General features: G+C 47.9%; 9 non-coding genes across 9 annotated transcripts; all 9 read right to left on the reverse strand.

The window, feature by feature from the left end:
* Positions 1-450: 450 nt before the first annotated feature.
* On the reverse strand, positions 451-641 carry LOC142687990 (U2 spliceosomal RNA). The gene has a single exon (XR_012857163.1). It is a non-coding gene; the product is annotated as a U2 spliceosomal RNA (small nuclear RNA).
* Positions 642-1,925: 1,284 nt separating this feature from the next.
* LOC142688002 (U2 spliceosomal RNA) lies at positions 1,926-2,116 on the reverse strand. The gene has a single exon (XR_012857174.1). It is a non-coding gene; the product is annotated as a U2 spliceosomal RNA (small nuclear RNA).
* A 1,288-nt stretch (positions 2,117-3,404) lies between these two features.
* On the reverse strand, positions 3,405-3,595 carry LOC142688014 (U2 spliceosomal RNA). The gene has a single exon (XR_012857185.1). It is a non-coding gene; the product is annotated as a U2 spliceosomal RNA (small nuclear RNA).
* Positions 3,596-4,883: 1,288 nt separating this feature from the next.
* LOC142688026 (U2 spliceosomal RNA) lies at positions 4,884-5,074 on the reverse strand. The gene has a single exon (XR_012857196.1). It is a non-coding gene; the product is annotated as a U2 spliceosomal RNA (small nuclear RNA).
* A 1,292-nt stretch (positions 5,075-6,366) lies between these two features.
* LOC142688038 (U2 spliceosomal RNA) lies at positions 6,367-6,557 on the reverse strand. Its single transcript, XR_012857207.1, has one exon. It is a non-coding gene; the product is annotated as a U2 spliceosomal RNA (small nuclear RNA).
* Positions 6,558-7,829: 1,272 nt separating this feature from the next.
* Positions 7,830-8,020, reverse strand: LOC142688051 (U2 spliceosomal RNA). The gene has a single exon (XR_012857215.1). It is a non-coding gene; the product is annotated as a U2 spliceosomal RNA (small nuclear RNA).
* Positions 8,021-9,300: 1,280 nt separating this feature from the next.
* On the reverse strand, positions 9,301-9,491 carry LOC142688053 (U2 spliceosomal RNA). The gene has a single exon (XR_012857216.1). It is a non-coding gene; the product is annotated as a U2 spliceosomal RNA (small nuclear RNA).
* Positions 9,492-10,779: 1,288 nt separating this feature from the next.
* LOC142688054 (U2 spliceosomal RNA) lies at positions 10,780-10,970 on the reverse strand. Its single transcript, XR_012857217.1, has one exon. It is a non-coding gene; the product is annotated as a U2 spliceosomal RNA (small nuclear RNA).
* Positions 10,971-12,254: 1,284 nt separating this feature from the next.
* Positions 12,255-12,445, reverse strand: LOC142688055 (U2 spliceosomal RNA). Its single transcript, XR_012857218.1, has one exon. It is a non-coding gene; the product is annotated as a U2 spliceosomal RNA (small nuclear RNA).
* Positions 12,446-13,462: the final 1,017 nt, after the last annotated feature.

Consider the following 13,462-nt stretch of genomic DNA (forward strand, 5'->3'; position numbering starts at 1 on the left):
CCTGGGTAGGTCCATTGTGGCGGGCAGGCGAGCGGGCGGGCTGCTTTATTGGCTGTTTGCTGTTCCCCTACTCCACTCCACTATTTGACTGTTGTGCTGCATCAATCAATCAATCAATCAATCAATCAATCAATCAATCAATCAATCAATCAGTGGCTGGCTCAGGTGCAGCTCTTTAACTTACCTAAAAGGGAGGGCGGAGAGAAGACAAGGAAGGTGAATGAGGTGTTCCAATGTGAAATGCCGGAAACACAGAAACACAGACGACACACAACAAGAGGTGGCAATCTATTCATTAATTGCATTTAATCAATGAGCTCATTATCACTCATGCATTGTCCAACAGGTGTTGAAATAATGGGATTAAAAGGGGAGATCCCTTCAGAAAGACAGAAACAATAGCAAAGACAAAAAACACTTTTGGAATCTGCTTTTAGTCAACACATAAGGAAAGGGTGCACCGGTCCTGGAAATACTGCAATACCAGGTCAATGCGTGGAGTGGACAGAGCAAGCTCTATTTCCATCTCCCTGTTCTAAAAATCCATTTAATATATGGTCCCCAGATAGGGGACGTATCAGATATTAAACTGATAAGAACAGATACTACACTTGATCTTAGCCAAAAGGCCGAGAAGCGATAACCCGAACGGGCCGCGCGTTGCCCGAGCCTGCCCGATACTGCTGTTCAGCCCTTGCAGCGATTCAGCCTACTTCTAGGCAATTCCATGGGGCCCTGCAGGCTCACACACTCACAGCTACACGGGAGGTGAATAAAGGCCGGAGAGGAAGCCAGACAGGATTTGCTTCTTTTGCTTGCACCACAATGCAGTGCTGAAAGAGGAGGAATCTACATAAAAACGCCTTCCTGGCAACGCCCAAATGCCCTGCTGCCATGCAGATAAACACTGGCAGCGGCAGCAAGTGCATGCCCACAGCCACCCCTTGTTCCTTCACACCTTGTATCAGCTGTAATCCAGTCCAGTCCAGTGCTGCCTGCTGAGCAGCACTGACCAACACTGCCTGGGCCCAGGCTTTTATCTCTGAGGCCCCATTATGATGTCAGAAAGCTGGCTCTGGAATCCTGAGGGCTCCACTATGACACGTGCAAAGTTCCGTCTGAACTTTATATAAGACGGTGAGGCTCAGTCAGTCACTCAGTGTTGCCTGAGAGGGCAACACTGCAACAGCCGGCCGCCAGGCTGTCTTTTTTTTGCACAGCTAGTTGCCTCCAGGAGGCCACAAGAGGGAGACAAGGGACTGCAAAATGGAAAATAGGCATCCACCAACTTTACAGACAACTTCTCCTTGCTCCTACAACCTCCATCCTTGCACAGTTTGTTATTCTTCTAGGTAACATAGTAACAAATCCAAATTGCTGCTCTCTTTGTAGGCAAGCAAGGCTTTGTTGCAACTGCAATTCTTACTTCTTCTTGAAATGTAGGGACGACAGTACATTCCATCACATCCATCTAGTGTACACAGGTAGGTCCATTGTGGCGGGCAGGCGAGCGGGCGGGCTGCTTTATTGGCTGTTTGCTGTTCCCCTACTCCACTCCACTATTTGACTGTTGTGCTGCATCAATCAATCAATCAATCAATCAATCAATCAATCAATCAATCAATCAGTGGCTGGCTCAGGTGCAGCTCTTTAACTTACCTAAAAGGGAGGGCGGAGAGAAGACAAGGAAGGTGAATGAGGTGTTCCAATGTGAAATGCCGGAAACACAGAAACACAGACGACACACAACAAGAGGTGGCAATCTATTCATTAATTGCATTTAATCAATGAGCTCATTATCACTCATGCATTGTCCAACAGGTGTTGAAATAATGGGATTAAAAGGGGAGATCCCTTCAGAAAGACAGAAACAATAGCAAAGACAAAAAACACTTTTGGAATCTGCTTTTAGTCAACACATAAGGAAAGGGTGCACCGGTCCTGGAAATACTGCAATACCAGGTCAATGCGTGGAGTGGACAGAGCAAGCTCTATTTCCATCTCCCTGTTCTAAAAATCCATTTAATATATGGTCCCCAGATAGGGGACGTATCAGATATTAAACTGATAAGAACAGATACTACACTTGATCTTAGCCAAAAGGCCGAGAAGCGATAACCCGAACGGGCCGCGCGTTGCCCGAGCCTGCCCGATACTGCTGTTCAGCCCTTGCAGCGATTCAGCCTACTTCTAGGCAATTCCATGGGGCCCTGCAGGCTCACACACTCACAGCTACACGGGAGGTGAATAAAGGCCGGAGAGGAAGCCAGACAGGATTTGCTTCTTTTGCTTGCACCACAATGCAGTGCTGAAAGAGGAGGAATCTACATAAAAACGCCTTCCTGGCAACGCCCAAATGCCCTGCTGCCATGCAGATAAACACTGGCAGCGGCAGCAAGTGCATGCCCACAGCCACCCCTTGTTCCTTCACACCTTGTATCAGCTGTAATCCAGTCCAGTCCAGTGCTGCCTGCTGAGCAGCACTGACCAACACTGCCTGGGCCCAGGCTTTTATCTCTGAGGCCCCATTATGATGTCAGAAAGCTGGCTCTGGAATCCTGAGGGCTCCACTATGACACGTGCAAAGTTCCGTCTGAACTTTATATAAGACGGTGAGGCTCAGTCAGTCACTCAGTGTTGCCTGAGAGGGCAACACTGCAACAGCCGGCCGCCAGGCTGTCTTTTTTTTGCACAGCTAGTTGCCTCCAGGAGGCCACAAGAGGGAGACAAGGGACTGCAAAATGGAAAATAGGCATCCACCAACTTTACAGACAACTTCTCCTTGCTCCTACAACCTCCATCCTTGCACAGTTTGTTATTCTTCTAGGTAACATAGTAACAAATCCAAATTGCTGCTCTCTTTGTAGGCAAGCAAGGCTTTGTTGCAACTGCAATTCTTACTTCTTCTTGAAATGTAGGGACGACAGTACATTCCATCACATCCATCTAGTGTACACAGGTAGGTCCATTGTGGCGGGCAGGCGAGCGGGCGGGCTGCTTTATTGGCTGTTTGCTGTTCCCCTACTCCACTCCACTATTTGACTGTTGTGCTGCATCAATCAATCAATCAATCAATCAATCAATCAATCAATCAATCAATCAATCAGTGGCTGGCTCAGGTGCAGCTCTTTAACTTACCTAAAAGGGAGGGCGGAGAGAAGACAAGGAAGGTGAATGAGGTGTTCCAATGTGAAATGCCGGAAACACAGAAACACAGACGACACACAACAAGAGGTGGCAATCTATTCATTAATTGCATTTAATCAATGAGCTCATTATCACTCATGCATTGTCCAACAGGTGTTGAAATAATGGGATTAAAAGGGGAGATCCCTTCAGAAAGACAGAAACAATAGCAAAGACAAAAAACACTTTTGGAATCTGCTTTTAGTCAACACATAAGGAAAGGGTGCACCGGTCCTGGAAATACTGCAATACCAGGTCAATGCGTGGAGTGGACAGAGCAAGCTCTATTTCCATCTCCCTGTTCTAAAAATCCATTTAATATATGGTCCCCAGATAGGGGACGTATCAGATATTAAACTGATAAGAACAGATACTACACTTGATCTTAGCCAAAAGGCCGAGAAGCGATAACCCGAACGGGCCGCGCGTTGCCCGAGCCTGCCCGATACTGCTGTTCAGCCCTTGCAGCGATTCAGCCTACTTCTAGGCAATTCCATGGGGCCCTGCAGGCTCACACACTCACAGCTACACGGGAGGTGAATAAAGGCCGGAGAGGAAGCCAGACAGGATTTGCTTCTTTTGCTTGCACCACAATGCAGTGCTGAAAGAGGAGGAATCTACATAAAAACGCCTTCCTGGCAACGCGCAAATGCCCTGCTGCCATGCAGATAAACACTGGCAGCGGCAGCAAGTGCATGCCCACAGCCACCCCTTGTTCCTTCACACCTTGTATCAGCTGTAATCCAGTCCAGTCCAGTGCTGCCTGCTGAGCAGCACTGACCAACACTGCCTGGGCCCAGGCTTTTATCTCTGAGGCCCCATTATGATGTCAGAAAGCTGGCTCTGGAATCCTGAGGGCTCCACTATGACACGTGCAAAGTTCCGTCTGAACTTTATATAAGACGGTGAGGCTCAGTCAGTCACTCAGTGTTGCCTGAGAGGGCAACACTGCAACAGCCGGCCGCCAGGCTGTCTTTTTTTTGCACAGCTAGTTGCCTCCAGGAGGCCACAAGAGGGAGACAAGGGACTGCAAAATGGAAAATAGGCATCCACCAACTTTACAGACAACTTCTCCTTGCTCCTACAACCTCCATCCTTGCACAGTTTGTTATTCTTCTAGGTAACATAGTAACAAATCCAAATTGCTGCTCTCTTTGTAGGCAAGCAAGGCTTTGTTGCAACTGCAATTCTTACTTCTTCTTGAAATGTAGGGACGACAGTACATTCCATCACATCCATCTAGTGTACACAGGTAGGTCCATTGTGGCGGGCAGGCGAGCGGGCGGGCTGCTTTATTGGCTGTTTGCTGTTCCCCTACTCCACTCCACTATTTGACTGTTGTGCTGCATCAATCAATCAATCAATCAATCAATCAATCAATCAATCAATCAATCAATCAGTGGCTGGCTCAGGTGCAGCTCTTTAACTTACCTAAAAGGGAGGGCGGAGAGAAGACAAGGAAGGTGAATGAGGTGTTCCAATGTGAAATGCCGGAAACACAGAAACACAGACGACACACAACAAGAGGTGGCAATCTATTCATTAATTGCATTTAATCAATGAGCTCATTATCACTCATGCATTGTCCAACAGGTGTTGAAATAATGGGATTAAAAGGGGAGATCCCTTCAGAAAGACAGAAACAATAGCAAAGACAAAAAACACTTTTGGAATCTGCTTTTAGTCAACACATAAGGAAAGGGTGCACCGGTCCTGGAAATACTGCAATACCAGGTCAATGCGTGGAGTGGACAGAGCAAGCTCTATTTCCATCTCCCTGTTCTAAAAATCCATTTAATATATGGTCCCCAGATAGGGGACGTATCAGATATTAAACTGATAAGAACAGATACTACACTTGATCTTAGCCAAAAGGCCGAGAAGCGATAACCCGAACGGGCCGCTCGTTGCCCGAGCCTGCCCGATACTGCTGTTCAGCCCTTGCAGCGATTCAGCCTACTTCTAGGCAATTCCATGGGGCCCTGCAGGCTCACACACTCACAGCTACACGGGAGGTGAATAAAGGCCGGAGAGGAAGCCAGACAGGATTTGCTTCTTTTGCTTGCACCACAATGCAGTGCTGAAAGAGGAGGAATCTACATAAAAACGCCTTCCTGGCAACGCCCAAATGCCCTGCTGCCATGCAGATAAACACTGGCAGCGGCAGCAAGTGCATGCCCACAGCCACCCCTTGTTCCTTCACACCTTGTATCAGCTGTAATCCAGTCCAGTCCAGTGCTGCCTGCTGAGCAGCACTGACCAACACTGCCTGGGCCCAGGCTTTTATCTCTGAGGCCCCATTATGATGTCAGAAAGCTGGCTCTGGAATCCTGAGGGCTCCACTATGACACGTGCAAAGTTCCGTCTGAACTTTATATAAGACGGTGAGGCTCAGTCAGTCACTCAGTGTTGCCTGAGAGGGCAACACTGCAACAGCCGGCCGCCAGGCTGTCTTCTTTTTGCACAGCTAGTTGCCTCCAGGAGGCCACAAGAGGGAGACAAGGGACTGCAAAATGGAAAATAGGCATCCACCAACTTTACAGACAACTTCTCCTTGCTCCTACAACCTCCATCCTTGCACAGTTTGTTATTCTTCTAGGTAACATAGTAACAAATCCAAATTGCTGCTCTCTTTGTAGGCAAGCAAGGCTTTGTTGCAACTGCAATTCTTACTTCTTCTTGAAATGTAGGGACGACAGTACATTCCATCACATCCATCTAGTGTACACAGGTAGGTCCATTGTGGCGGGCAGGCGAGCGGGCGGGCTGCTTTATTGGCTGTTTGCTGTTCCCCTACTCCACTCCACTATTTGACTGTTGTGCTGCATCAATCAATCAATCAATCAATCAATCAATCAATCAATCAATCAATCAATCAATCAGTGGCTGGCTCAGGTGCAGCTCTTTAACTTACCTAAAAGGGAGGGCGGAGAGAAGACAAGGAAGGTGAATGAGGTGTTCCAATGTGAAATGCCGGAAACACAGAAACACAGACGACACACAACAAGAGGTGGCAATCTATTCATTAATTGCATTTAATCAATGAGCTCATTATCACTCATGCATTGTCCAACAGGTGTTGAAATAATGGGATTAAAAGGGGAGATCCCTTCAGAAAGACAGAAACAATAGCAAAGACAAAAAACACTTTTGGAATCTGCTTTTAGTCAACACATAAGGAAAGGGTGCACCGGTCCTGGAAATACTGCAATACCAGGTCAATGCGTGGAGTGGACAGAGCAAGCTCTATTTCCATCTCCCTGTTCTAAAAATCCATTTAATATATGGTCCCCAGATAGGGGACGTATCAGATATTAAACTGATAAGAACAGATACTACACTTGATCTTAGCCAAAAGGCCGAGAAGCGATAACCCGAACGGGCCGCGCGTTGCCCGAGCCTGCCCGATACTGCTGTTCAGCCCTTGCAGCGATTCAGCCTACTTCTAGGCAATTCCATGGGGCCCTGCAGGCTCACACACTCACAGCTACACGGGAGGTGAATAAAGGCCGGAGAGGAAGCCAGACAGGATTTGCTTCTTTTGCTTGCACCACAATGCAGTGCTGAAAGAGGAGGAATCTACATAAAAACGCCTTCCTGGCAACGCCCAAATGCCCTGCTGCCATGCAGATAAACACTGGCAGCGGCAGCAAGTGCATGCCCACAGCCACCCCTTGTTCCTTCACACCTTGTATCAGCTGTAATCCAGTCCAGTCCAGTGCTGCCTGCTGAGCAGCACTGACCAACACTGCCTGGGCCCAGGCTTTTATCTCTGAGGCCCCATTATGATGTCAGAAAGCTGGCTCTGGAATCCTGAGGGCTCCACTATGACACGTGCAAAGTTCCGTCTGAACTTTATATAAGACGGTGAGGCTCAGTCAGTCACTCAGTGTTGCCTGAGAGGGCAACACTGCAACAGCCGGCCGCCAGGCTGTCTTTTTTTTGCACAGCTAGTTGCCTCCAGGAGGCCACAAGAGGTAGACAAGGGACTGCAAAATGGAAAATAGGCATCCACCAACTTTACAGACAACTTCTCCTTGCTCCTACAACCTCCATCCTTGCACAGTTTGTTATTCTTCTAGGTAACATAGTAACAAATCCAAATTGCTGCTCTCTTTGTAGGCAAGCAAGGCTTTGTTGCAACTGCAATTCTTACTTCTTCTTGAAATGTAGGGACGACAGTACATTCCATCACATCCATCTAGTGTACACAGGTAGGTCCATTGTGGCGGGCAGGCGAGCGGGCGGGCTGCTTTATTGGCTGTTTGCTGTTCCCCTACTCCACTCCACTATTTGACTGTTGTGCTGCATCAATCAATCAATCAATCAATCAATCAATCAATCAGTGGCTGGCTCAGGTGCAGCTCTTTAACTTACCTAAAAGGGAGGGCGGAGAGAAGACAAGGAAGGTGAATGAGGTGTTCCAATGTGAAATGCCGGAAACACAGAAACACAGACGACACACAACAAGAGGTGGCAATCTATTCATTAATTGCATTTAATCAATGAGCTCATTATCACTCATGCATTGTCCAACAGGTGTTGAAATAATGGGATTAAAAGGGGAGATCCCTTCAGAAAGACAGAAACAATAGCAAAGACAAAAAACACTTTTGGAATCTGCTTTTAGTCAACACATAAGGAAAGGGTGCACCGGTCCTGGAAATACTGCAATACCAGGTCAATGCGTGGAGTGGACAGAGCAAGCTCTATTTCCATCTCCCTGTTCTAAAAATCCATTTAATATATGGTCCCCAGATAGGGGACGTATCAGATATTAAACTGATAAGAACAGATACTACACTTGATCTTAGCCAAAAGGCCGAGAAGCGATAACCCGAACGGGCCGCGCGTTGCCCGAGCCTGCCCGATACTGCTGTTCAGCCCTTGCAGCGATTCAGCCTACTTCTAGGCAATTCCATGGGGCCCTGCAGGCTCACACACTCACAGCTACACGGGAGGTGAGTAAAGGCCGGAGAGGAAGCCAGACAGGATTTGCTTCTTTTGCTTGCACCACAATGCAGTGCTGAAAGAGGAGGAATCTACATAAAAACGCCTTCCTGGCAACGCCCAAATGCCCTGCTGCCATGCAGATAAACACTGGCAGCGGCAGCAAGTGCATGCCCACAGCCACCCCTTGTTCCTTCACACCTTGTATCAGCTGTAATCCAGTCCAGTCCAGTGCTGCCTGCTGAGCAGCACTGACCAACACTGCCTGGGCCCAGGCTTTTATCTCTGAGGCCCCATTATGATGTCAGAAAGCTGGCTCTGGAATCCTGAGGGCTCCACTATGACACGTGCAAAGTTCCGTCTGAACTTTATATAAGACGGTGAGGCTCAGTCAGTCACTCAGTGTTGCCTGAGAGGGCAACACTGCAACAGCCGGCCGCCAGGCTGTCTTTTTTTTGCACAGCTAGTTGCCTCCAGGAGGCCACAAGAGGGAGACAAGGGACTGCAAAATGGAAAATAGGCATCCACCAACTTTACAGACAACTTCTCCTTGCTCCTACAACCTCCATCCTTGCACAGTTTGTTATTCTTCTAGGTAACATAGTAACAAATCCAAATTGCTGCTCTCTTTGTAGGCAAGCAAGGCTTTGTTGCAACTGCAATTCTTACTTCTTCTTGAAATGTAGGGACGACAGTACATTCCATCACATCCATCTAGTGTACACAGGTAGGTCCATTGTGGCGGGCAGGCGAGCGGGCGGGCTGCTTTATTGGCTGTTTGCTGTTCCCCTACTCCACTCCACTATTTGACTGTTGTGCTGCATCAATCAATCAATCAATCAATCAATCAATCAATCAATCAATCAGTGGCTGGCTCAGGTGCAGCTCTTTAACTTACCTAAAAGGGAGGGCGGAGAGAAGACAAGGAAGGTGAATGAGGTGTTCCAATGTGAAATGCCGGAAACACAGAAACACAGACGACACACAACAAGAGGTGGCAATCTATTCATTAATTGCATTTAATCAATGAGCTCATTATCACTCATGCATTGTCCAACAGGTGTTGAAATAATGGGATTAAAAGGGGAGATCCCTTCAGAAAGACAGAAACAATAGCAAAGCCAAAAAACACTTTTGGAATCTGCTTTTAGTCAACACATAAGGAAAGGGTGCACCGGTCCTGGAAATACTGCAATACCAGGTCAATGCGTGGAGTGGACAGAGCAAGCTCTATTTCCATCTCCCTGTTCTAAAAATCCATTTAATATATGGTCCCCAGATAGGGGACGTATCAGATATTAAACTGATAAGAACAGATACTACACTTGATCTTAGCCAAAAGGCCGAGAAGCGATAACCCGAACGGGCCGCGCGTTGCCCGAGCCTGCCCGATACTGCTGTTCAGCCCTTGCAGCGATTCAGCCTACTTCTAGGCAATTCCATGGGGCCCTGCAGGCTCACACACTCACAGCTACACGGGAGGTGAATAAAGGCCGGAGAGGAAGCCAGACAGGATTTGCTTCTTTTGCTTGCACCACAATGCAGTGCTGAAAGAGGAGGAATCTACATAAAAACGCCTTCCTGGCAACGCCCAAATGCCCTGCTGCCATGCAGATAAACACTGGCAGCGGCAGCAAGTGCATGCCCACAGCCACCCCTTGTTCCTTCACACCTTGTATCAGCTGTAATCCAGTCCAGTCCAGTGCTGCCTGCTGAGCAGCACTGACCAACACTGCCTGGGCCCAGGCTTTTATCTCTGAGGCCCCATTATGATGTCAGAAAGCTGGCTCTGGAATCCTGAGGGCTCCACTATGACACGTGCAAAGTTCCGTCTGAACTTTATATAAGACGGTGAGGCTCAGTCAGTCACTCAGTGTTGCCTGAGAGGGCAACACTGCAACAGCCAGCCGCCAGGCTGTCTTTTTTTTGCACAGCTAGTTGCCTCCAGGAGGCCACAAGAGGGAGACAAGGGACTGCAAAATGGAAAATAGGCATCCACCAACTTTACAGACAACTTCTCCTTGCTCCTACAACCTCCATCCTTGCACAGTTTGTTATTCTTCTAGGTAACATAGTAACAAATCCAAATTGCTGCTCTCTTTGTAGGCAAGCAAGGCTTTGTTGCAACTGCAATTCTTACTTCTTCTTGAAAAGTAGGGACGACAGTACATTCCATCACATCCATCTAGTGTACACAGGTAGGTCCATTGTGGCGGGCAGGCGAGCGGGCGGGCTGCTTTATTGGCTGTTTGCTGTTCCCCTACTCCACTCCACTATTTGACTGTTGTGCTGCATCAATCAATCAATCAATCAATCAATCAATCAATCAATCAATCAATCAATCAGTGGCTGGCTCAGGTGCAGCTCTTTAACTTACCTAAAAGGGAGGGCGGAGAGAAGACAAGGAAGGTGAATGAGGTGTTCCAATGTGAAATGCCGGAAACACAGAAACACAGACGACACACAACAAGAGGTGGCAATCTATTCATTAATTGCATTTAATCAATGAGCTCATTATCACTCATGCATTGTCCAACAGGTGTTGAAATAATGGGATTAAAAGGGGAGATCCCTTCAGAAAGACAGAAACAATAGCAAAGACAAAAAACACTTTTGGAATCTGCTTTTAGTCAACACATAAGGAAAGGGTGCACCGGTCCTGGAAATACTGCAATACCAGGTCAATGCGTGGAGTGGACAGAGCAAGCTCTATTTCCATCTCCCTGTTCTAAAAATCCATTTAATATATGGTCCCCAGATAGGGGACGTATCAGATATTAAACTGATAAGAACAGATACTACACTTGATCTTAGCCAAAAGGCCGAGAAGCGATAACCCGAACGGGCCGCGCGTTGCCCGAGCCTGCCCGATACTGCTGTTCAGCCCTTGCAGCGATTCAGCCTACTTCTAGGCAATTCCATGGGGCCCTGCAGGCTCACACACTCACAGCTACACGGGAGGTGAATAAAGGCCGGAGAGGAAGCCAGACAGGATTTGCTTCTTTTGCTTGCACCACAATGCAGTGCTGAAAGAGGAGGAATCTACATAAAAACGCCTTCCTGGCAACGCCCAAATGCCCTGCTGCCATGCAGATAAACACTGGCAGCGGCAGCAAGTGCATGCCCACAGCCACCCCTTGTTCCTTCACACCTTGTATCAGCTGTAATCCAGTCCAGTCCAGTGCTGCCTGCTGAGCAGCACTGACCAACACTGCCTGGGCCCAGGCTTTTATCTCTGAGGCCCCATTATGATGTCAGAAAGCTGGCTCTGGAATCCTGAGGGCTCCACTATGACACGTGCAAAGTTCCGTCTGAACTTTATATAAGACGGTGAGGCTCAGTCAGTCACTCAGTGTTGCCTGAGAGGGCAACACTGCAACAGCCGGCCGCCAGGCTGTCTTTTTTTTGCACAGCTAGTTGCCTCCAGGAGGCCACAAGAGGGAGACAAGGGACTGCAAAATGGAAAATAGGCATCCACCAACTTTACAGACAACTTCTCCTTGCTCCTACAACCTCCATCCTTGCACAGTTTGTTATTCTTCTAGGTAACATAGTAACAAATCCAAATTGCTGCTCTCTTTGTAGGCAAGCAAGGCTTTGTTGCAACTGCAATTCTTACTTCTTCTTGAAATGTAGGGACGACAGTACATTCCATCACATCCATCTAGTGTACACAGGTAGGTCCATTGTGGCGGGCAGGCGAGCGGGCGGGCTGCTTTATTGGCTGTTTGCTGTTCCCCTACTCCACTCCACTATTTGACTGTTGTGCTGCATCAATCAATCAATCAATCAATCAATCAATCAATCAATCAATCAATCAGTGGCTGGCTCAGGTGCAGCTCTTTAACTTACCTAAAAGGGAGGGCGGAGAGAAGACAAGGAAGGTGAATGAGGTGTTCCAATGTGAAATGCCGGAAACACAGAAACACAGACGACACACAACAAGAGGTGGCAATCTATTCATTAATTGCATTTAATCAATGAGCTCATTATCACTCATGCATTGTCCAACAGGTGTTGAAATAATGGGATTAAAAGGGGAGATCCCTTCAGAAAGACAGAAACAATAGCAAAGACAAAAAACACTTTTGGAATCTGCTTTTAGTCAACACATAAGGAAAGGGTGCACCGGTCCTGGAAATACTGCAATACCAGGTCAATGCGTGGAGTGGACAGAGCAAGCTCTATTTCCATCTCCCTGTTCTAAAAATCCATTTAATATATGGTCCCCAGATAGGGGACGTATCAGATATTAAACTGATAAGAACAGATACTACACTTGATCTTAGCCAAAAGGCCGAGAAGCGATAACCCGAACGGGCCGCGCGTTGCCCGAGCCTGCCCGATACTGCTGTTCAGCCCTTGCAGCGATTCAGCCTACTTCTAGGCAATTCCATGGGGCCCTGCAGGCTCACACACTCACAGCTACACGGGAGGTGAATAAAGGCCGGAGAGGAAGCCAGACAGGATTTGCTTCTTTTGCTTGCACCACAATGCAGTGCTGAAAGAGGAGGAATCTACATAAAAACGCCTTCCTGGCAACGCCCAAATGCCCTGCTGCCATGCAGATAAACACTGGCAGCGGCAGCAAGTGCATGCCCACAGCCACCCCTTGTTCCTTCACACCTTGTATCAGCTGTAATCCAGTCCAGTCCAGTGCTGCCTGCTGAGCAGCACTGACCAACACTGCCTGGGCCCAGGCTTTTATCTCTGAGGCCCCATTATGATGTCAGAAAGCTGGCTCTGGAATCCTGAGGGCTCCACTATGACACGTGCAAAGTTCCGTCTGAACTTTATATAAGACGGTGAGGCTCAGTCAGTCACTCAGTGTTGCCTGAGAGGGCAACACTGCAACAGCCGGCCGCCAGGCTGTCTTTTTTTTGCACAGCTAGTTGCCTCCAGGAGGCCACAAGAGGGAGACAAGGGACTGCAAAATGGAAAATAGGCATCCACCAACTTTACAGACAACTTCTCCTTGCTCCTACAACCTCCATCCTTGCACAGTTTGTTATTCTTCTAGGTAACATAGTAACAAATCCAAATTGCTGCTCTCTTTGTAGGCAAGCAAGGCTTTGTTGCAACTGCAATTCTTACTTCTTCTTGAAATGTAGGGACGACAGTACATTCCATCACATCCATCTAGTGTACACAGGTAGGTCCATTGTGGCGGGCAGGCGAGCGGGCGGGCTGCTTTATTGGCTGTTTGCTGTTCCCCTACTCCACTCCACTATTTGACTGTTGTGCTGCATCAATCAATCAATCAATCAATCAATCAATCAGTGGCTGGCTCAGGTGCAGCTCTTTAACTTACCTAAAAGGGAGGGCG

The sequence above is a fragment of the Rhinoderma darwinii genome (genome assembly GCF_050947455.1).
Source record: "Rhinoderma darwinii isolate aRhiDar2 chromosome 5 unlocalized genomic scaffold, aRhiDar2.hap1 SUPER_5_unloc_24, whole genome shotgun sequence".
In the NCBI taxonomy this organism is placed as follows: Eukaryota; Metazoa; Chordata; class Amphibia; order Anura; family Rhinodermatidae; genus Rhinoderma; species Rhinoderma darwinii.